A 22,486-nucleotide genomic window follows, 5' to 3' on the forward strand; every position below is an offset into this window, starting at 1 on the left:
CTTTTCCTGGGTCCTCAAGCGTACCCTTAGAACGACAGCAGCTGACAGGGGCCAATCAGAGGGCGGCGCGAAGGGGCGGGGCCATAGTTTAAACTAATTGTGTACTGCCACTGCTGGCGCGAGTCCGCGGCGAGCGGCGACCCCGGGGAGCGCGTGGCGCGGAGCGGGAGTCGCGGCCAGGTAACCGGCGCGGGCCCACTGCTCGTGTGTGGCCTGGGCGCCCGTAGGGATGCCCAGGCCTAAAGGGGTGCTGGAGAGGTCGGTGCGAGCGAAAGCCTTTCTTGGTGACCGAGCCTAAAAGGGGACAATCAATCGGGGGTAAGGCTTGTGGGAGGGAAGCTGTGGGAGGGCCTAAGGGTGAGGGCCTGTTTGGGGGCGTGTCCATGGGATTTTGTCTGAGGGCGACCGGGATGGCGGGTAGTGCAAGTTCCTGAAAGGACTGTAATCGAGGGGTCCTGTAACGGAAAGCCCTCGCCTGTTATTGTCAACAACAGTACCACTAAACATTGCCTGAGCGCCCACTGCGTTTCTAGCATTGTGTTGCGCCCTTTATAAGAATCATATTTTTAACAATTTGTCTAGAAACCTTGTTATACTTAGTTTATTACAGGTGGGGACCTTGAGGTATATAATGTTTAATTTGTCCAGTATTACATAGCTAGTGCGAGTTTGGCTCCACTTGGGATATTGAGGGTTGGGCATAAATTAGAACTGGGGAAGGGGCTAGGTCGGGGTGCGTGTTATCTTGACTAGGTGATTTATTTAGAGTCTCATTTTTCATATAGTGTCAATTATGATCTTACGTACTTCCTGGGTTGTTGTGAGGTTCAAATCAGAAAAGGTGTTTCATGCTAGCATTTTGGAGAGTTCAAATTTAAGACCTCTAAATGTGTGAAAGTCGTGGGTGGGAGAGAATCTGAGTTGTTGCCTCCTGTGCGTACCATACCCTCTTTTGCTTACCTCTGAGGTAGTGCTTGTCATTTGGTATTGTTAGTCTCTTTGCGTGTTTGTCGGCTCCTCTAGACAATGAGAGAGTGTTTTGTTTTATTTTTTGGACATTGTATCCTGATGGCTGTGTAAGATTTGAGCATGTCAGGGCCATTAATGTGTGCCTTGGAATGATGTGTTTTGGGGGGATGAAAGGCAGTAGGAGCCTGGCTTTCCCCTCTTCTTTTAGTGAATTTTGAACCTCAGTGTTAAGCTATTCTATTTTTTTTTAAATTTATTTTTTTAGTTGTAGTGGGACACGACAACTTCATTCTTTCTATCTATCTATCTATCTATCTATCTATCTATCTATTTATTTATTTATTTATTATGTGGTGCTGAGGATTGAACCCAGGGTTGCACATGTGCAGGAGCGCTCTATCACTGAGCCACAACCCCAGCCCAACCTATCCTCTTTCTTGGAATGGCACTGTCTTCTGAAAATGTAAACCTATCCTCTTTCTTGGAATGGCACTGTCTTCTGAAAATGTAATAACATTTACTTGGTTAAATAAACACTTACCTTTCTCCTGGGTCTTTTGCCTGGTTCTTTGTTTCCAAAGTTCTGGGTTGTCAGGTGTGTTACTATTCTGTGATGGGCAGGAACTTTTTTTTTTTTTTTTAATATTTATTTTCTGGTGTAGATGGACACAACATAATGCATTTTATTTTTATATGGTGCTGAGGATCGAACCCAGTCCTGCTGGTGATAGAGGAGCGATCTACCGCTGAGCCACAATCCCACCCCAGGAACTTTTTTTTCTGGGGGCTATGGGGGTGTTACTAGAAATTGAATCCAGGGATGCTTTTCCATTATGTTGTATCCCCACTCCTTTTGTTTTGTTTTGTTTTGTTTTCCCCACTCCTTTTTATTTTTAGTTTGAGACAGGGTTTCACTAAATTGCTGAGGCTGGCCTGGAGTTAATGATCCCCTGCTAGATTGGAGATCTTTACCCCTGTGAATATACAGGAACCCAGGCAAGCATTCAGATAATATGAGGAAGCTTTCAGTGGGTTTATGTGTTCCCTCCCTCTCTGTTCCTGTGTGGTATCTTCTCCTTTAGAGGAAAAAACACAAAGCACTCTTTTGGTCCAAATTCAAGAAATGATGACTAATTGCAATGCCTGAATCTTAGTCCAAAGCCAAAAGTTGTACTCCCCCAAAGCTATAAGATCTTACCTTAAAGCTCATTGAGAAACATATTTAGAGCTCAGCATGGTGGCCACTGTAATCCTAGTGACTTGGGAGGCTGAGGCAGGAGGATCTCAAGTTCCAGGCCAGCCTCAGCAATTTAACAAAACCCTGTCTTAAAAACAAACAAACAAACTTGGGGTATAGCTGAGTGGTAAAGCACCCCTGGTTTAATCCCCAGTACCCAAAAGAAAAAGAAAGAAAATCTATTTAGAATGTTCTTTTTTTGACTTGTGGAATATGGAAGTGGGAAGAATGCCTTGAACTAAGACTTGAGTTCTAGAAGTGTTAGGATGGGGCTAGGTGGGGCGAGGTGGCAAGGCCCAGCTTCAGATGGCTAAATACAGCTGATCAGGAGCTATTTTGATGGCTGTGCCCAATTGATCAAAGCCATTGGTCAGAATGTATTGGGGCCAACTCAGCTTCTTACCTTCTATATACTACACATATCAAAAAGTGTTGATCAGAATCAAAATGAGCACTTCTGAGAATGAGACTGTTCCAAAGAAATCAATATTAATGTTGAGTGATTTTTTTTTTTTTTTTTTGTAATGCTGAGGAGGGAATGCAGAGCCTTGTGCATGCTTAGCAAGGACTCTACCACTAAGATACATCTTCACCTTGAATAATTCTAATTAATAATTGTTTTGTGCTGTTAGTGATTATTTCATTTTACCCATATGTATTTGCTGTTACCATTCTTTCTTGCAGTTTATTCTTTTCTTTTTGTTGAATAGATGTATACATCCTTTAGGTGTTTACTTTAGTAAGGATATATTAATGATAAACACTTTATTGGAAAACATCTTTGTTTTATCTTCATTCTTGATTGTTTAGCAGTGTTCTGTTTCTAATTATTTTTTCTTAGCACTTTAAAAATGTAATTTCAGGATTTTTGTTGTTATTTTTTGAGAATTATGCCTACAATTTTTTACTATGCTTCAATTTTTTTTTGTTGTTGTTGTTGATTTGTTTTTTGTGATACTGGGAATTGAACCCAAGGGCTTGCACATGTTAGGGTAAGCAATCTACTACTGAGTTACATCCTCCCCTCCCCTCCCAATCAGCGATTGAACCCAAAAAACCCAGCCTTTTTTTTCTTTTCCCTCCTTCCTTTTCTTTTTTATTTTGAGAAGTTTTCACTGAATTGCTTAGGGACTTGCTAAATTTGCAGAGGCTGACTTTGAAATTGTGGTTGTCCTGCTTCAGCCTCCTGGGTGGCTGGGATTATAGGTGTGAGGCACCACACCTGGCGTCAACCTTTTTAAAATATTATTTTGAGATAGTCTTGCTAAACTGCTCAGACTGCCCTCAAATTTGTGTTCATACTGCTACAGCCTCTCAAATGGCAGGGATTACAGGGGTGTGCCACTGTGCAGGTCTGTGCTCCCAATTTAACCATCTCTTAATATGGTGAACTCAATAAATATAATAGTTTTGAACTTTTGTTGGAAGGGTGAAAAGACAAAAAGAGACTTTAATAGCAGCTTTGATATAATTGCAAGCTTCCTCATTCAGGATAAAAAAGAAAAGGCAGGAGGTTGAGGTTATCAGAACCTAGAAGTGAAGTCTGGAGGGATTTGGAGGAGCTATACCCAGATTCTCTGAGGAAAGGGTGTTGCCTAGTGCTGCTGGTTTCTTGGGAGCTAACTGGAGGATCTAGGAGTCAGACTCAGTGGAGCCCTGTGTTGAGAGCCACAGCCGAGTCGGGATGGCGCCTGGCATTGCCAGAAGGAGTGGTTGAGGGGTGACGCCAGTGAGCCATTAAGATGATGATAATTAAGTTAAGCTGTGTATAATTGCTGTGACTGGATGATGCTGGATTGAAACAGGCTGTGTACTCAGTTGTATATAGACCCTTGCTGTCCAGCAATAGGGTGGCTCCTGCTGCCTTGGGCGCCCGCTACTTTTGAGTTCCTGTTGAGTTCTCGCGGGGTTCCCGTGGAGTTCGCGTGGAGCCCGGTAGAGGGTGAGAGAGTTCCCGGGAAGCGCAAGTGGAGTGCGGGTGAGAGTTCGGGCAATAAAGTAGTTCCTGTTTGAACCTACAAGTGCCTCGTGGCGGCTCAGTTATTTTGTGCCCAGCCAGACTGCGGCATTTGGTGGCCCGTGCGGGGGGACACCTGAAGCTTGGGGGTAAGTGAAATTGCTCAGGGCTGGGGATGTGGCTCAAGTGGTAGCGCGGTCGCCTTGCATGCGTGCGGCCCGGGTTCGATCCTCAGCACCACATACCAACAAAGATGTTGTGTCCGCCGAGTACTAAAAAATAAATATTAAAAAAAATTCTCTCTCTCTCTCTTTAAAAAAAAAAAAAGAAATTGCTCACCCCTGAGGGAGGGCGAGAGAATGGGTAACCATTTCAAAAAACAATGTGTTCTTGTTTTGATTTGTTTCAAGCTGCCTGTCCCTAGAACTTTCTCAGGCAAACTGGGGAAAATGGTTGGCTCAAGGTTTGAAGTTGTTCGCCCCTGAGGAAGAGATAGAGATAGACCACAAATGCACAGGTCAAGAAAATAGAAAAACTGATACAACGATTTTTTGTTCCGTTTTTGTTTCATTTTGCTTCGTTTTTGTTTTGTGTTATCTTGTTGGGTTGCTTTATTTTTATAGCAGAAATATGGAATTAAAAATTAGTAAAAAACAAACCAAAAGAGTGTTAAGTAAATTGTTAGACGAAGGAGGCACCCCAGTAAAATCAAGAACAGTTAGGGCATACATTGATACAATACAAAAATGTAGCCCATGGTTCGTTAAAGAGGGGTTATTAAATATATCACAATGGAACCATCATGATGAAGATTTAAAAAGGATAAAAAAGGAAAGCCCAGGAACTCTGCCAGTTGGCACATTACCGTTATGGACCTTGGTACAATCTTGTTTGCTTAGTCAAGAGAAGACATTTTAGATCAAGTAAAAGAGAAGGTCTCTCGAGCTAGTCAGACAGAGGAAGAAAATTTAGAGGAGGAAGAGCTATCAGGGGAAAAGTTATAACAGGAGGCTGCTACTAACACCTTTCTATCACCAGACGGCGTAAGTGTCCAACCAACAGCTCCACCTATGGAGACAACATATGCTGGGGGTCCCCCAACCCCCATACTTGATAGATGGGATCCTGAGACAGGACCTCAAAGATTAGCATGCTCTGTATTTGAGTAGGCAGGAGGGCAGTGAATTCACTGTGCTTTAGATTTCAAAATAGTGAAGCAGCTGAAAGAGGCTGTAACAACCTATGGTCCCCAAGCACCCTTCACTGTAAGTATGGTCGAATCCATTACCAACTTGGACATGACGCCAGCAGATTGGACTAGTATGTGCAAAGCTGTGCTAAATGGAGGACAATATCTGTTATGGAAGGTTGCCAATCAGGAATTTTGCACGGAGACAGCTAGGCAAAATACAGCAGCTGGTTATCCTCAGAGAAATCTAGATATGTTGTTAGGAAAGGGACCTTATGAGGGTCAGCAGCAACAAATTGGATATGATCCTGCCATATACTCACAAATTGCTGCAGATGCGGTTAGGGCATGGAAGACTTTACAAGGACATGGAGATTTACAAGGTCAATTATCTAAGGTAATATAAGGAGCTAATGAACCTTATGCAGAATTTGTAGATAGGCTTATTCAAACAGCTACCGGAGTTTTTGGGGATACAAAACAAGCAATGCCATTAATTAAGCAGCTAGCCTATGAACAAGCAAATCGATGGTGCAAGGAGGCCATTAGACCATGGAAACATGAAGATTTAAATACATATATTAAATTATGTAGAGACATTAATGAACAGGGGCAAGTCTTGGCAGCTGCAGTACAACAGGCTTTAGATGCCAGGCCAAAAACATGCTACAATTGTGAACAAACAGGACATTTTAAAAGGAGTTGCCCCATAGGAGGAGGGTTTAACAAAACTAGGTATCAAAGGGGTAGAATACCGGGTATTTGTCCACAATGCCATAGAGGGAGACATTGGGCTAATGAATGCCGTTCTCAAACCACCATACAGGGTACTCCGTTATCAAAAAACGGACAAGGACCAGATGTTTACCCACGATATCGTGGAGAAAAGCATCGGACTCCATTGCCAAAAAACAGACAGGGGGGCCCACGACCACAAATATACGGGGCACTGGAGGAACCCAGCAACACGATCAGGGTAGTGCCCAGGACACATTATCCATTAGATACCTCATTAGACAAACCAGAGGGAGCGCAGGATTGGACATCTGCGCCTCCGCCAGAGCAGTACTAACTCCAGAGATGGGAGTTCAAATCATTCCCACAGGGGTAAAAGGACCTCTTCCCCAAGGAACAGTAGGCTTATTATTGGGACGCAGTTCTTCTACTCTAAAAGGAATTATGATAAGTCCTGGGGTAATTGATCCCGATTATGAAGGTGAAATAAAAATTATAGCCAGTTCTCTAAGGGGTATATCAGTAATTTCACCAGGAGATAGAATAGCACAGTTATTAATAATACCCAGCCTACATGATAAATTTTCCAGCCGTACTATAGAAAGAGGTTCCAGGGGATTAGGCTCCACAGGTATAGATTGGGCTGTGCTTTCTTTAAATTTAGATTCTCGCCCCATGCTAAAACTAAATATTCAAGGACATGAATTTAATGGGCTACTGGATACAGGTGCAGACCTTAGCATCATCTCTTGTCAAGAATGGCCAAAACATTGGCTGTTACAACAAGCCACTCAAATGCTTCGAAGCCTAGGAGTGACAACTAATCCCCATAGAAGTGCAATAGTATTAGATTGGAAGGATCCTGAAGGATGTGAAGGAACTATAAAGCCATATGTATTGGATCATCTTCCTATAAATTTATGGGGACGAGATGTCCTAGATCAATTAGGTTTGACATTAACAAATAACATCAATCCAAATGCGCCCACTATTATGGCTAGACAAGGTTTTAAGAAAGGAAAAAGATTAGGAGAACAAGAACAAGGTATAGCACCAATACAAATAGATCAAGGAACAGACAGACATGGATTGGGTTTTCAGGAGGGGTCATTGAGATAATAAAAATTACTTGGAAATCAGAAAGGCCAGTATGGGTTCCTCAGTGGTCCCTGACTAAAGAAAAGATACAAACAGCCCATGACCTGGTCAAACAACAATTAGCGGAGGGACATATACAACCTTCTGTATCTCCCCATAATACTCCCATTTTTGTCATCAAAAAGAAATCTGGTAAGTGGAGATTATTGCAAGGTTTAAGAGCCATTAATAATGAGATGGTTATTATGGGACCTGCTCAATTGTCTGCTTTGCCAAAAACCTGGTATGTTTTAGTTATAGATATTAAAGATTGTTTTTTTTCAATTCCAATTCATCCTGAGGATAGTCCACGTTTTGCATTTACTGTCCCTGCGTTGAATCATGAAGGTCCTGATTAGAGATATGAATGGAGGGCTGGGGATGTGGCTCAAGCGGTAGCGCGCTCGCCTGGCATGCGTGCGGCCCGGGTTCGATCCTCAGCACCACATACCAACAAAGATGCTGTTGTGTCCACCGAGAACTAAAAAATAAATATTAAAAAAAAAGAGAGATATGAATGGAAAGTACTCCCTCAAGGGATGGCTAGCCAAACTGTGTGTCAAATTTATGTTAACAAAGCAATCCAGCTACTTAGAAATCAAAATCCTGAACTATAAATATTTCACTATATGGACGATGTATTATTAGCACACAAAGATAAAAACACATTGCTAAAATGTTATGCCACACTTACAAATTTATTAAAAAAATTATAATCTAGAGGTAACAATAGATAAAGTACAATTAAAGTTTCCAATTAATTATTTAGGAGTTCTATTATCCTCAACCATGGTCCGTCCACCAAAAATTCAAATATGAGAAGATCAACTCAAATCACTTTCAGAAGTTATTAGGAGATATAAATTGGATAAGGCCTTATCTAGGCATACCAACAGGAGAGTTGGGACCTTTATTTGATATCCTAAAAGGTCCATCACATCCAAATTCACCCCACATGTTAATTCACCCCGCATGTTAATGCCTGAAGCAAGAAAGACATTAAAAATAATTGAAACATAAATGGAAATTATTCATTTGGATAGAATTGATATAAGTTTGCCTTTATTATTTATTGTACTACCACCAAAAAATATTCCTACAGGAGTATTTTGGCAAGAAGGTCCATTATTATGGATACATTTATCTTATTCTCCTAACACTATTCTCTAGGTATCCTGAGGCTGTAGGACAATTAATACTCAAAGGAATAAAAGCGGGCTGGGGATGTGGCTCAAGTGGTAGTGCGCTTGCCTGGCATGCGTGCGGCCCGGGTTCGATCCTCAGCACCACATACCAACAAAGATGTTGTGTCCGCCGAGAACTAAAAAATAAATATTAAAAATTCTCTCTCTCTCTCTCTCTCTCTCTCCTCTCTCACTCTCTCTAAAAAAAAAAAAAAAAAAGGGAATAAAAGCAGCAAAGGGAGTGTTTGGAATTTCTCCCAATAAAATTATTACTCCATATAGTATGGATCAAATTGATGAGTTAGCTAATGAGTTAAATACTTAGGCAATAATCATGTATAAATCTAATATTTCATTTGATAACCACTGACCATCTAATCCTTTGTTGTCATTTTGGTCTTCGCATCCTGTAGTTTTTCCAAAAATGACAAGAAAAATACCTATCATGAATGCTCCAAATATATTCACTGATGGGTCAAATAATGGTACAGTAGCAGTAGTTACCCCTGATCAAACTTTTACATTTTTAGTAACCAAACAATCAGCTCAAAAGGTAGAGCTTAATGCAGTATTACAAGCTTTTATGATGTTTAAAGATTCTGTATTTAATTTATTTTCTGATAGTCAGTATATAGTTAATGCTATAGTATCCCTTGAAGATACTGGTAGGATTTCCCCTTCCTCTACTGTTTTCCCTTTGTTTTCCACTATCAAAGTCGAATCTGGGATAGAAAAGATCCATTCTTTATAGGACATATCAGGGCACATACAGGATTGCCTGGAGCCCTTATTTTGGGCAATGATTTAGCAGATAAAACTACACATGACATACATATTTTTTTCTACGCTAGAAGAAGCAACAAATTTTCATAAATCCTTCCATGTCAATGCAAATACTTTAAAAAAGCGTTTTAAAATAACTAAGGAACAAGCTAGACAAATAATAAAACAATGTCAAAATTGTGTGATTTTTACCACAAGTTAATCTTGGAGTCAATCCTAGAGGAGTGATACCTAACCATAGTTGGCAGATGGACGTCACACACTTGCCAGAATTTGGAAAATTAAAATATTTGCATGTTACAGTTGATACTTCTTATGGATTTTTGATGGGTTCCCTTCATGCCGGAGAAAAAACTAAAGATATTATAGCTCATTGCTTACAAAATTTTGCCACTGTGGGCGTTCCAAAACAGTTAAAAACAGATAATGGCCCTGGCTATACTTCTACCTCTTTTAAGCAATTTTGCTCATCATTTGGCATTACTCATATAACAGGAATCCCATAAAATCCACAGGGACAAGGCATAGTTGAAAGAGCTCATCAAACTATTAAAATGTACTTATTAAAGCAAAAAGAGGGAATTGGGAAGGGGTATATATCCCCCAAAGATAAACTTAAAATAACCCTTTTTACTCTAAACTTTTAAAATTTGGATTCATCAGGGCTTAGTGCTGCAGAAAGGCACATGGGTCCAAAAAATGTACATAAGCCCAAGGATATTCTAACAGGACAATGGAAAGGTCCTGACCCAGTGATTGTCTGGAGTCGGGGGTGTGTTTGTGTGTTTCCACAGGGAGAACAGCAGCCGATTTGGATTTCAGAGAGATTAACTAAAACGATTTCTACAGACCAAAAAGAAGATGATTTGGCTCAAATCTGTAACAGCTGATATCCAGAACTCCAGTTTGGCTATCCTTACATATGTGAAAATGGTTCTCCCATACCTGGAGGCTAATGAAACCATGATGCTTTTTTCAATATCTATTTTATTATTGCCCTTTCCCACATCATGAGGTTCTATTTTATTTTTTGAGCTCATACAGACCTAGGTTAATGTTTTTCTGATCAGTTCTATTTTTTGACTGTGCTGGGGATTGAACCCAGGGCCTTGTGCATGTGAGGCAGGCACTCTACCAACTGAGCTACATCAACAGCCCAAGACATTGTTTTAAGCACTTTACATGAACTACTTCTCAAAACTCAAAGTGGCAAATTCTATTATGATTATTGTTCCTTTTTATAGGGAAGAAAACTGAGAAAAAGATAGATTAGGTCATTTACTTAAAGCCACACAGTTTGTAGATGGTGCCATTGGTGTCCTAGTCCAAGCCTTCTAAATTACATATCCTACATTTCTCTCTCTCTCTCTCTTTTTTTTTCTTTTCTTTTCTTTCTTTTTTGTTTTTTGGTACCAGGGATTGAACCCATGGGCACTTAACAACTGAGCTGTATCCCCAGCCCTTTTTATATTTTGAGACAGGGTCTCACTAAGTTGCTGAGGGCCTCATGAAATTGCTGAGGCTGGCTTTGAATTTGGGATCCTCCTGCCTCAGCTTCTTGCGCGCTGCTGGGCTTACAAGCATGTGCCACTGCGCCCAGCCCATATTCTACATTCTTAACTTCTACAATATGGTGAAAAGTCTTCCCTTTGACAGGCCACAATCTATCTCCCTATAACTTTCAATCATAAATTCTGTGTTTTTCTTTCCTTTTTTAGTTTATTTTGAGACAGGGTCTTGCTAAGTTCCTTAGAGCCTTGCTAAATTACAGAGGGTAGCTTTGAACTTGCAATCCTCCTGTCTCAGCCTCTTGAATCTCTGGGATTACAGGTTTGTGCCACCATGCCCTACTGGTTTATCTTCTTGCGAGGGACTCATAAGTCTTTCTCCTCATCTGCACTATAGGCATGCATATATTTGAAAGTTTTATGTCCCCTCCTCCCTCCCTAATTATTTATATTCTGTCCTGTGTTCAGCATGACATACTCCTTCCAGACCCTTTAGCACGGTTATTGGCATTTTTCCTCTGCATTTACTCTAACTTTGCTCTTCAGAAGTGGGGGCACTGTGTGTCACCTTCTGCTAAATTACTTGAGACTGCATTGGTAATAGTCTGCATGGAAAGCTCTTCTGTCAGATTCGTGTTTCATTGAGAGTATACCGTGTGATACCCTCACCATAGATGCCTTTCCCCTACTGGCAGGCAGCCATTATGTTTTTATTTAATTTTTTTTTTTTTTCTGGTGGTGGTACTGGGGATAGAACCCAGACATACTCTATCGCTGAGCTACATCCCCACCCCACTTTTTAATTTTTTTCTTTTGAGATAGGGTCTCATGAAATTGCTGAGGCTGGCTTTGAACTTGTGTTCCTCCTGCCTCAGCTTTCTGAGTCACTAGAATTAAAGGTATGCACCTCCATGCCTAGCCTTAAACTTTTTTTTTTTTTTTTTTTTTTTTTTTTTTTTTTTTGGTACTGGGAATTGAACTCAGGGGTACTCAACCACTGAGCCACATCCCCAGCCCTATTTTGTATTTTATTTAGACACAGGGTCTCACTGAATTGCTTAGGGCTTTGCTAAATTGCTGAGACTGGCTTTTGATCCTCCTGTCTCAGCCTCTCAAGCTGCTCGGATTACAGGCATGCACCACCATGCCCAGCAACCTTAAACTTTTTTTTTATATATACTTGTTTTTTAATTGTAGATGGACACAATACCTTTATTTATTTATTTTTATGTCGTGCTGAGGATCGAACCCAGGGCCCCACACATGCTAGGCAAGTGCTCTACCACTGAGCCACAACCCCAGTCCCAAACATTTTAAAAAAATATGTATTTTTTGCAGTATTGGGGATCAAACCCAGGGACTCTCACATGTGAGGCAAGTGATGTACTAGTGAGCTACATCCCTAGTCCTTTTTTATTTTGAGACAAGGTCTCACTAAGTGGCTGAGGCCAGTTTCAACCTTGCAATTTTCCTGCCTCAGCCTCCTGAGGTGCTAGGATTACAGTTGTGCATTACTGTGCCTGGTAAGCAGCCGTTTTAATATTAACAGGTGAATTAGTCTCTACCATTTCTATTTTATTTTATTTTTTAATGCCAAACACAGAACTTTACATTTACTTCTATTAAATTGTTTCTTGTTGTTTTTGGTAACATCAAACTTGCTAAGCTCTTTTTGTCAGGTAACATCTAAAAGCATGTATTTTCTGTTCTTTATAGTTTAATTCCATAGTTTGACAAGCAGGCCTTATATGTCTTCATTTTGAGTCTTTGGTAAAATCCTAAACGTGGGCTAGGCATGGTGACACCCCAGCTTCTGGAGAGGCTGAGGCAGGAGGATTGCAAGTTCCAAGGTAGCCTGGGCAACTTATCAAAAATCTGTTGCAATAAAAGGTCTGGGGATGTAGCTCAGTGGTAAACTCCCTGGGTTTAATCCCCAGTACCAGAAAAAGAAAAAAAAAAACAACAAAAAACAAAACCCTGAACATTGTAGGTGTGAGAAACAAGCTCCATGTTATAGTACTATAGATCTTACTACAGTTAATGGAAGTTTGGGGGAAATAGTCTTGACTATTCCTTCTGGTAGACTGGGAGAGGAGCTATGTAAAAAAGAGCGAGGTCATTGAGAGCAGGAGAGAACCAAGGATAAGGGTTGGCCATTGGGTAGTCAGTCGCCCTAACAAGGGGTCACTTGATAGAAACAGAATCTTGTGGCTGTAGAAGGGAAAGAGGGCTTTATTGCACAGCCTGCTCCTGTGTTGAGGCCCCTGTTGGCAACTGTGTCTCCTGCTCTTTCTGTCCTATTTAAGGGCCAGTTTCTTTGAAGCTAGTGCAGGAAATGCTAGTGATTAATCCTTGGAGATTTCTTCTGCCTTATTGCAGCTGAGAACTAGTTTATCTGGCAAGGAGTAAAGATTGCTATATTTCAGACATATTTATTTGACCACTTGAGTACCGTCCTATGACTTGCCAGGGACACTTGTTTACAGGCTGTAAAGTTTTTGGTGCTCTGTGGCAAGGTGGATGCATTGTGACTTTAGTACTTGGTGCTCTGTGTGCACAGCAGCTGCATTCTGCTTTGTTGTGGGCATTTGTTGAGTCTGTACTTCTCTGATGGCCTTAGGGAAGAGTGAGGAAATAATGTAATAGCTATGATTTCCTGCTTTTCTAGATTTCCTGTGGCATGATGGTGTAAGTTTTGGAGAATCTTCTTGTTCCCTGAGAGCTCCTGCTGTACCCCTCATGAACTGCAGGAAAATGGACTCTGTCAGGTTGCTAGCCTCCAGAGCCCAGTTTCCTCAGGCAGTGAATGATTGCCTATTGTCTCTCACCCAGCTGAGTATATGAAAAAGTATATAATACAGGATTTCCCTCCTTACCAATTTTTTATTTTGAACAATTTCAAACCTACAGATACTTCAAAAGAATAATATAACAAATACTTGTATACTCTTCATTTACATTCATCTAGTATTAACATTTTGCCACATTGGCTCTGTATCCTTCATTATCTCACCCTTTTGACTATTAGATATGCATATATTCCTTCATCCCTAAATGTTTCAGCATGTATTTCCTAAAAAAGGATATCTTCCTATATAACCACACTTCTATTAACACTCAGAAAATTTACCATTGATTCAAATAAATCTAGAATACAATACTTTGGATTTCTGAAATCTTCCCAAAGGTAACTCCTATAACACTTTTTTTTTTCTATTCAGCGTCCATTGAGGGATCATGCACTGCATGTACTTAAGATTTTGTCATTTCTTCAGCCTGGCTTTAACCTTGAACAGTTGTGTGTGTGTGTGTGTGTGTGTGTGTGTGTGTGTGTGAGAGAGAGAGAGAGAGAGAGAGAGAGAGAGAGAGAGAGAGAAAGAGAGAGCGCGAGAGCGAGCTTGCACACGCTTGTTGGGGTGGAGGTAGGGGTAGACTGGGGATTGAACCAAGGGGCTTTCTACCACTGAGCCACATCCTCAGTCCTTTTTATTTTTAATTTTGAGACAGCTTCTCACTAAATTGTGGAGACTTTGTGCGATCCTCCATCATCAGCCTCTGTCTCCAGTCACTAGGATTACAGGTGTGTGCCATTGTGCCTGCCTGGTGAAAGCAGTTCTTTATTCTCTTTCTTTTCTTTTCTTTTTCTTTTTTGCAATACTGTAGATTGAACAGGGTTTACTATTGAGCTATATCTAAAACTGTTAAAAAAAATTTTTTTTTGAAAAGGTGTCTCATTAAGTTGGCCTTGAACTCGTGATCCTCCTGCCTCAGCCTCAGGATTATAGGTGTGCCTCACAGCATCACTGCCCCCAGTTTCTATTTCTTTCATTCTTTTTTTTTTTTCTTTTTTTGTGGTACTGAGAATTGAACCCAGAGCCTTGTGCATCACGTGCTAAGCAAATGTTTTATCACAGAGTTCCAGCTCCAGCCTCTTTAATCTCACTCTTCCTCTTCCTCTTCCTCTTCTTCTTCGTACCAGGAAATGAACCCATGGGTGCTTAGCCACTGAACCACATCCCAGCCCTTTTTATTTTTTATTTTGAGACAGGGTCTCGCTGAGTTGCTTAGGGCCTCATTAAGTTGCAGAGGCTACCTTTGAACTTGCATTCCTCCTGCCTCAGCCTCCTGAGTCACTGGGATTACAGTCGTGTGCCACCAAATTTGGCTTATTTTACCTTGTATTCTTTTTTGTCTTTCATAGTACTGATTTTTAAAAATTTTTTTGTTGTTGTTGATTGACCTTTATTTATTATATGTGGTGCTGAGAATCGAACCCAGTGCCTCACACATGCTAACACTCCACCAACTGAGCTACAACCCCAGCCCCATAGTATTGATGTTTTTAAAATGTTCAGATTAGTTGTTTTTCGGAATGTCTCTTAATTTGGATTTGTGTGATTGTTTTTTTCTTGATTAGATAAAAGTTAAACATTTTTGGTTGGGGACTATGTAAGTTTATCATTAGTCTGATTAGTGAAGCTAAAACTAAAATACACAGCAGCAGAATCCACTTTTGCAAGGCAGTATATAATTTAGCACTTGATGTGCTGGCTCATTTGGAAATCCTATAGGAATCAAGAGAAGAGGAAATTTAGTAGGATTTGGAATAACCAGGAAGGCTTTGGCTGGAAGATGGACAGAATCTGAGATACTTGGGAATGGTTAGTTAGATAAGCTGTGATATGGGCCTCTCATCCACTATTTAGGTTGTATCTCATGAAAAATGAATTTGAGACCTCTGTCTTTTGTGGTGTTTGTACTGCTGGGTACAGAATGCTTGATTTCTTCAGACAGGTCTAAAAACTGTGTTTCGCTAGCTGCCTAATTATAGGGAAGTTTCCTCACTTGCAAGATAAAAAGACTTAACTATTTAAAAGGTTATTGTGGTGTTCACAGTGAAGTATTACATTAATATTTCAATTAAAATATTTGAATGCCTTGAGGAGGGCACAGTGTTCCCTAGTTCTTCCACATGTCCTACTGGAACATTCATTTCTGTGACCAGCCTGACCCCTGAAGGTGTGTGAGTTTTCTACTCCTAGTGGCATGAGAATGAGACAGGTCTTGGCTCATGCACAGAAGTGGGAAGACTGGCTTGATTAGTTCCCAGTCTACTCATGGAACAGTGGCAAATAATGGTGAATAAATGAGTTATGATCACACAGTGGAGGATTTGGGAAGTTAAACCAAAGTCTGATGTTTTAGGAGAAGAAAACTGTGCAAGGTTTTGGAAACATTCTTGAAAATAAGATTGATGTGGAGCCTCTGGAGGAAGGACCTTTTCTGGTTTAGAGACAGGAATCCTGATAGGGCAGAGCCTCCTCAGTACTGACCAGATGGGGGTGTGGTTTGGCATTCTTGCCACAGGAGGCCAGAATTTCTGCCCCAGTGACTCTTCCTGCTTTGCCACTGACTCACTCCATTGACCTGGCCCACATGGCTTCCCTTCTCCCTGCTGTCTGATCTATACAACACCGGGGTTGTCCAGGATGATGAGGCTGAGCTGACCAACAGTGGTGGAAAGGCGGAATGAAGACGCATTCCTATCGCTTTGCCCCTTTTTTTTCTGGGTAGAGACTAATTTGAATCCAGACTGCCTGGGATCACTCTCGCCTAGCCTGTGCAGGCTGTCTGCCAAGAGGTAAGCCAAGATGGTTCCTGCCGTCCCTTTGCTTTTTCGTATATCAACTTTTTCCTAAATCGGACCTCTGCTGTTTTCTTTTTCCCTGATTAAGGTTCTTCAAAGTAGCCTTCTTTCAATCACTTATAGCAAACATGTTATTGTAGGAGGTGTACCAAGATTTTCCAGTTGTGGGAGGGAGTATCCAGAAGTTTTCACTGACCCCTCTCTGAGGTAGATTGCCCAGAATTCTTGTGAGCCAGACACTAACCTTGGGTCACCACAGGGAGGTCCTGGTCTTAAGTCCATTTCTCTGCTACTGGGTTTCAGAACCATTCCTGGTATGCTTTAGTGTTCCAAATTATTTCCCCAGGGGAATGGAAGACAAAAGTGAGGAGCTGAAAATAGGAAGCTGTATGGATAAATATGTGGTGTTTTTTTTGGAGCCAGGATATCTGAATTTTCTAGTCCCAGCTCTTGCTACTAATTCGACTAGAAACAAATTGCCTAACCTCAATGGATTGGAGTTTTCTCATATATAAAAATAGACATTTGGATTATATGATCTCGAGATTTTTTTTTCAGGGTCAGAATTTATGATTATGTAATGTATGATTGTACTGTACATATCCATTGTAATTGTGGGATAATTACAATGTTTGTAAGTTTGTCCCTCTCAAAGTGTGTTCTCAGCTTTACATTTATTCTGGTATGCTGCTGATGCTCAGAACACTTTTTGACTTCTGAGCCACTCTTTTGAGTATCCTTAGTGGTAACAAATCTTCACTTTTGCTTGGTGGAGTCAGTTATTGCAAATAGCCAGAAGATACTGTGAGCCAAAGAATCAAGCAAAGCAATCCCCCCACCTTTTTTTTTTTTTTTTTTTTTTTTTTTGTGAAGAATGAACTGTGACTATAAAAAAAAAACTTAATTTTTTTCTGTATTTCACACGGAGTGATATTTAAAGTACTTCCCAAAGAAATAAATGTTTTGTAGATATTTTGAGCAGTGATAATTTCCTAGAGAAAATTAATGTCTTACTAAGGAGACACTTTTTTTTTTTTTTTTTTTTTTTTTTTGGTACTGGGGATTGAACTCACATTCTGCTGAGCAACCTTTTTTTATATTATTTAAATTTTGACACAGGGTCTCACTAAGTTGCTGAGGCTGGTCCCAAATTTGTGATACTTTAGCTTCTGGAGTCTCTGGGATTATGGGGGTGTGCCACTATGCACATCTAAGGAGTATTTTGATTATGGTTTTCATCTGGTTTAGTAAGATGGGAATTGTTTGCTAAATAGGAGTCACTTTCCTTGATACTCATGGTGCATACTCTTGCTTCTAGGTCAAGGTGACCAGATAGTAAAGAAAATTAGTCTTTCTCTTGGTAATCCTCTCAAATCACAAATATGTTGAGAGTTGAAAAGGGGTTTGGAACATTTGCTATAGGAAATTGCAGCTGAGGAGCCGATGCAGTTCCATCTTCAGAAGACAGGACTTAGGAATTTTCAGCCTGGCAGCTGATGCTTACTAGTCCCCAGAGTCAGCCAGGATGAACCCAGGTGGTGTGGTTGAAGCAGATGATTAGATAGCTCTAGTCTTTTGTAGAAGAAGTGAAGAAATGATGTATTAAGTCACTTCTTTGATTTTTTTTTTCTTTTCTTTCTTTCTTTCTTTCTTTTTTTTTTTTTTTTTTTAGCAGTTGTAGATTTGAACAAGGGTTGGGGGCAGGCTGGAGGTCTGGAGTGTGGGGTCAAACAGAGGAGCTGTTAAGGTAACCACACTCAAATTAGGTGATTTATAGTACCCAGGAATCTATTCCTATAAATGGTGGTCTTGTTGATAACACATTAGTAAAATGATTTTAGGCATCCTGGTCAAAAGATTCTGTCATTAGATCCCCAGTGCCAAACCATCAAAAAAACATTGTCACTATATGAGTATTTGCAATTCCTTTTCTTATTGTAGTCCTGGTTTGCCTCATTGGTGTGTTGAAAAGTTTAAGAGATGTTAGATCTGAAAATCAGCTAGGCCTAAGAAGATTCAAGGTGGGGAACTTTTTGTGTGAAGCTGCTTGACTACTGTGGGTAGGAGTGGAATTTCCTTTTACCCCTAAATTATAGTGACTCCTTGCAACTTGCAGTCAACAGTCACAGCTGGGTGATCAAACATGAAGTAGCTGTTTAATGAGAAGTAGGCACTGGGAGCTTTCTCCTGAAAAACAATCACAGGACATGCTGGTGCCCAGAAGTCATTCCTTGGGAGGACCTATTGTTTAAAGGAGGTAGGGGTGACTTTCATCAAAATGGACAGTATGTATATTGTGATTTGGAGGATTGAATTACTTTCTTCCCTGCTGTTGTTAATTTCAAGCTTTTCTTTAAAAGGAATTCTCTGAATGGTGCAGTGGGATTCATTTAGAGAAAAAGCCCCATGTAACCACAATTAGAAGTTAAGTGCCCAAGAGCAGAGCCAGTTGCTGGAGAGACAAAGTGACCTAATCAGTTGCTTTTCAATCATTAGATCCTACAGGTGACCCCAAGAGAGAATAGGCTGCTTAGTGAGCTCACGAGGCACTAGTGTGGAAGATGAGGGCTCTTAACTGGGGAGGACTTAACCTGTAGAATCCATGCCTCTTAATCTCCCTATTTCACTTCCCCTCGGTGCCCTTTAGTTTTAATTAGGATTGTGTATACACAGTGCAGTTTGCCAATCCCCTTAAAGTGGCAGGTCCGTGACATTTTCTGCCTGTTACTCATGCTAAGTATATGACTTGAAATTAGAGGGACTCTTATTTGATCAGTTGCCTTTACTGGCTGCCTCACTGAAAGAATTTACTAGATAAGGGCATGCTGGCTATCATTCAGTTGGGCAACATTGTTTATTTATTTATTTATTTTAGTTTTATTTATTTTATGTGGTGCTGAGGATCGAACCCAGGACAACATTATTTAATACCCATTTTTGTGCAAATGTGGCAAGTAGAGCTAAATAAGATGGTTTCTATTCTCTAGGAGCATTGACCCACATGGGAATGAAATAAAGTGTGTAGAGGAACAAGCAGTATGGGAGCATATAAAGGACAGAACAGTTGTGAGAAGGGACATGAGAGAAAACATTTGAGCCAGGTTATAAAGATGAATAGTAGTCCAACAAATTTAGAAGACAGGACATTTCAGGAAGGTCACACTGTGGGCAAAGACACAGCATAAAAAGTGCCTGGTATGTTTGGAAAAAATGTGCCTGATATAGACAATATCTTAAAATGAGCTGAAAATGAGGATGAAAGGGAAGTTGGCATGCTGGATCTTGAAAAACCTTGAGTGTCTTGCTCTACCACTGAGTTATACCCCCAGCCCAACAACATTTCTTGAGTATTTCCCCATGTCTTTAAAATTATGTAACACATTTTCCCAGGTACAATGGTACACACCTGCAATCCTAGCAACTTGGGAGGCTGAGGCAGGAGAATCACAGATCACAAATTCAAGGCTAGCTTCAGCAACTTAGATCCTCTAGATTGTCAACTTAATTAAACCCTGCCCTCACCTGCCCCCCCCCAAAAAAAAAAATCCTGGGGATGTAGCTCAGTGGTAAAGCACACTTGTGTTCAATCTCCAGTACCCAACAAACACACATTTTTTTTTTTTAAATTTTAGTTGTATATGGACTCAGTGCCTTTATTTGTTTTTATGTGGTGCTAGGATCAAACCCAGTGCCTCACACTTGCGAGGCAAGTGCTCTCCCCACTGAGCTACAACTAGAGCCCCACAAACACACATTTTTAATAACTGCATAATATTTTGTCATGTGGATGTATCCTAATTTTTAAAAAATTATGGATGCTTTTTTTATTTATTTTTTTCTTGCCTGTACTTTCTTTTTAATTATTATTAAATATTTAAAATGGACAGAAAAGTGTAGAGGATAATACAAGAGAAATTTAAGTACTCATCACCCAGCATTTCAACATAGGAACTTTAGAGTTGTATTTTTTTGATTGTTTTAATAAGAAAAGAAACATTTCAAATTCTCCCATCCTATATCCTCCTTTTCTTCCCAGTGCTAAATATTTCCCTGAATTTGATATTTATGAGGCCCATGCATGTTGTTATACATATTGAATGTGTCCACAACATAATATGCTATATAAATGTCATATAATGACCTTTTACTGTACGTATGTAATTTTCTTAGCCTATTTTGACCCAAGTAGTTTAAGTTTATTTTAGCTACTCTGTAGTAACGTGATCTGTGAATCTACCAAAATGTATTTATTCATTTCCTGTCAACAGATGTTAAGGTTATTTTCTATTTCTTTGTCTTCAAATAATACTGCAGAGAATATTTCTGATCATTCTCCTTATGAATATATAATTTTTTTTTAATTGACATTGTGCAACAGTCAGCACTGTTCTCCTGTCCTGGTAACCATTTTTTTATTGTCTTCTTCTTCTTCTTCTTTTTTTTTTTTTTTTGGTACTGGGGATTGAACTCGGGGGTACTCAACCACTGAGCCACATCCCCAGCCCTATTTTGTATTTTACTTAGAGACAGGGTCTCACTGAGTTGCTTCCTGCCTCTCTTGCTGAGTTTTGAACTCGTCATCCTCCTTTCTCAGCCTCCCTCAAAAAATAAAAATAAAAAGAGCTGGGGATGTAACTTAGTAGTAAAATTCCCCTTGGGTTCAATCCCCAGTACCAAATATATATATATCTGTATATATTATATTGTGGGTTGGGATATAGCTCAGTTGGTAGAATGCTTGTGTGTGTGTGTGTGTGTGTGTGTGTGTGTATAATATATATAAAATATTAAATAAACATATATGGCATTTAATATATTTATATATAGATATTTTACAGTGTTGTATAACTATTTTCAAAACTTCTTCATCACCCCAAACAGAAACTCTGTAACCGTTAACAAATCTACTTTCTGTCTCTTAAGAGTTTGCCCACCTCATAAGTGAGATTATACTGTATTTATCCATTTCAGGCGAGTGAGGTGGTATGGCTATAATCTTAGCTACCTCTCACCTTAAGCAGGAGAATCACAACTTTGAGGCCAGACTGGGCTACTTAGACCTTCTTTCAAAATAAAAAGTGTTGTGGATGTAGCGCTATAGTGGAGTGCTGGCCTATAATATTCAAAACCCTGTTTTCAATTCCCAGTAAAACATAGATGCACATATACAAATGCAAATTTATCCTTTAATGTCTGGCTTATTTAATTTAATGTTTGAATATGAACATTTTAAGAGTTCTTGATAGGTATCCAGAGAACCAGTAGTAGTGCTTGCTTATGCTTGTTTATTTATAAGAGAAAATGCACTGTTCTTTCTTTAATCACTAATTTTTTATTTGAAATACTAGATTATGTTCACTTTCCTGAAGAGTATGATGGTTTCTTTGCCATTTTTTAAAACTTTTACTTATTTATTATTTTTTAGTTGTAGGTGGACATAATACCTTTATTTTATTTATTTATATGTGGTGCTGAGGATTGAACCCAGGGCCTCAAACATGCTAGGTGAGTGTTCTACCACTGAGCCACAACCCCAGCCCCATTCTTTATATATATATATATATATAATATATATATTTACATATATATATATATTTTCTTTCAGTTGTAGTTGGATACAATACCTATATTTATTTATTTATTTTTATGTGGTGCTGAGGATCGAACCCAGGGCCCTACATGTGCAAGGCCAGCGCTCTACCGCTGAGCCACAACCCCAGCCCATCTTTGCCATTCTTATATAAAATCAAAATTTGGGAGAGGACAGGTAAGAGAAATTAGAGGGGTCACTGATATATGAAGCCCTGTTAGCTAAAATGATCTTTGGAAATAAAAGGAAAAGAGACAAGTCACCTTCAGTGTCCCCATTTGTGAAATATAGATGATAACACCTTCCTTGTCAGCTCTTTGAGAGCTGAACAGCCTAAAATTCCCAGGAGAATGGACTTCTTACCTTTGTGGCCAGAATCTTCAGAAGGTGAGGATGGAGAGGGGAGAATCAGCCTGTCTTTCCCACAAGGCAGGGGCAGGGGCAGGGGCTTGACATGCTGGAAATTTTCAGCTGCTTCCTAGTGAAAGCAAGGAGAGAGCTGTGTTGGGTTAGGATATGTTGGGAGGTTTACAGCAGATGTAGCAGGGCT

At 40.0% G+C, this 22,486-nt stretch overlaps 1 protein-coding gene across 3 annotated transcripts in view; it reads left to right on the forward strand.

The window, feature by feature from the left end:
• Positions 1-47: 47 nt before the first annotated feature.
• NUMA1 (nuclear mitotic apparatus protein 1) overlaps positions 48-22,486 on the forward strand; it is a 78,825-nt gene continuing 56,386 nt past the window's right edge. The window contains exon 1 of one of the 3 annotated variants that reach the window (XM_081282313.1): positions 48-180. The gene's annotated coding sequence lies outside the window, so the exon portion shown is untranslated. Of the gene's footprint in view, positions 181-200; positions 319-16,128; positions 16,341-22,486 lie in introns of those variants that run through there. The other 2 variants (XM_081282314.1, XM_081282312.1) reach the window with 2 other exon arrangements.

Source organism: Spermophilus citellus (genome assembly GCF_964194105.1).
Source record: "Spermophilus citellus genome assembly, chromosome: 2".
Taxonomy (NCBI): Eukaryota; Metazoa; Chordata; class Mammalia; order Rodentia; family Sciuridae; genus Spermophilus; species Spermophilus citellus.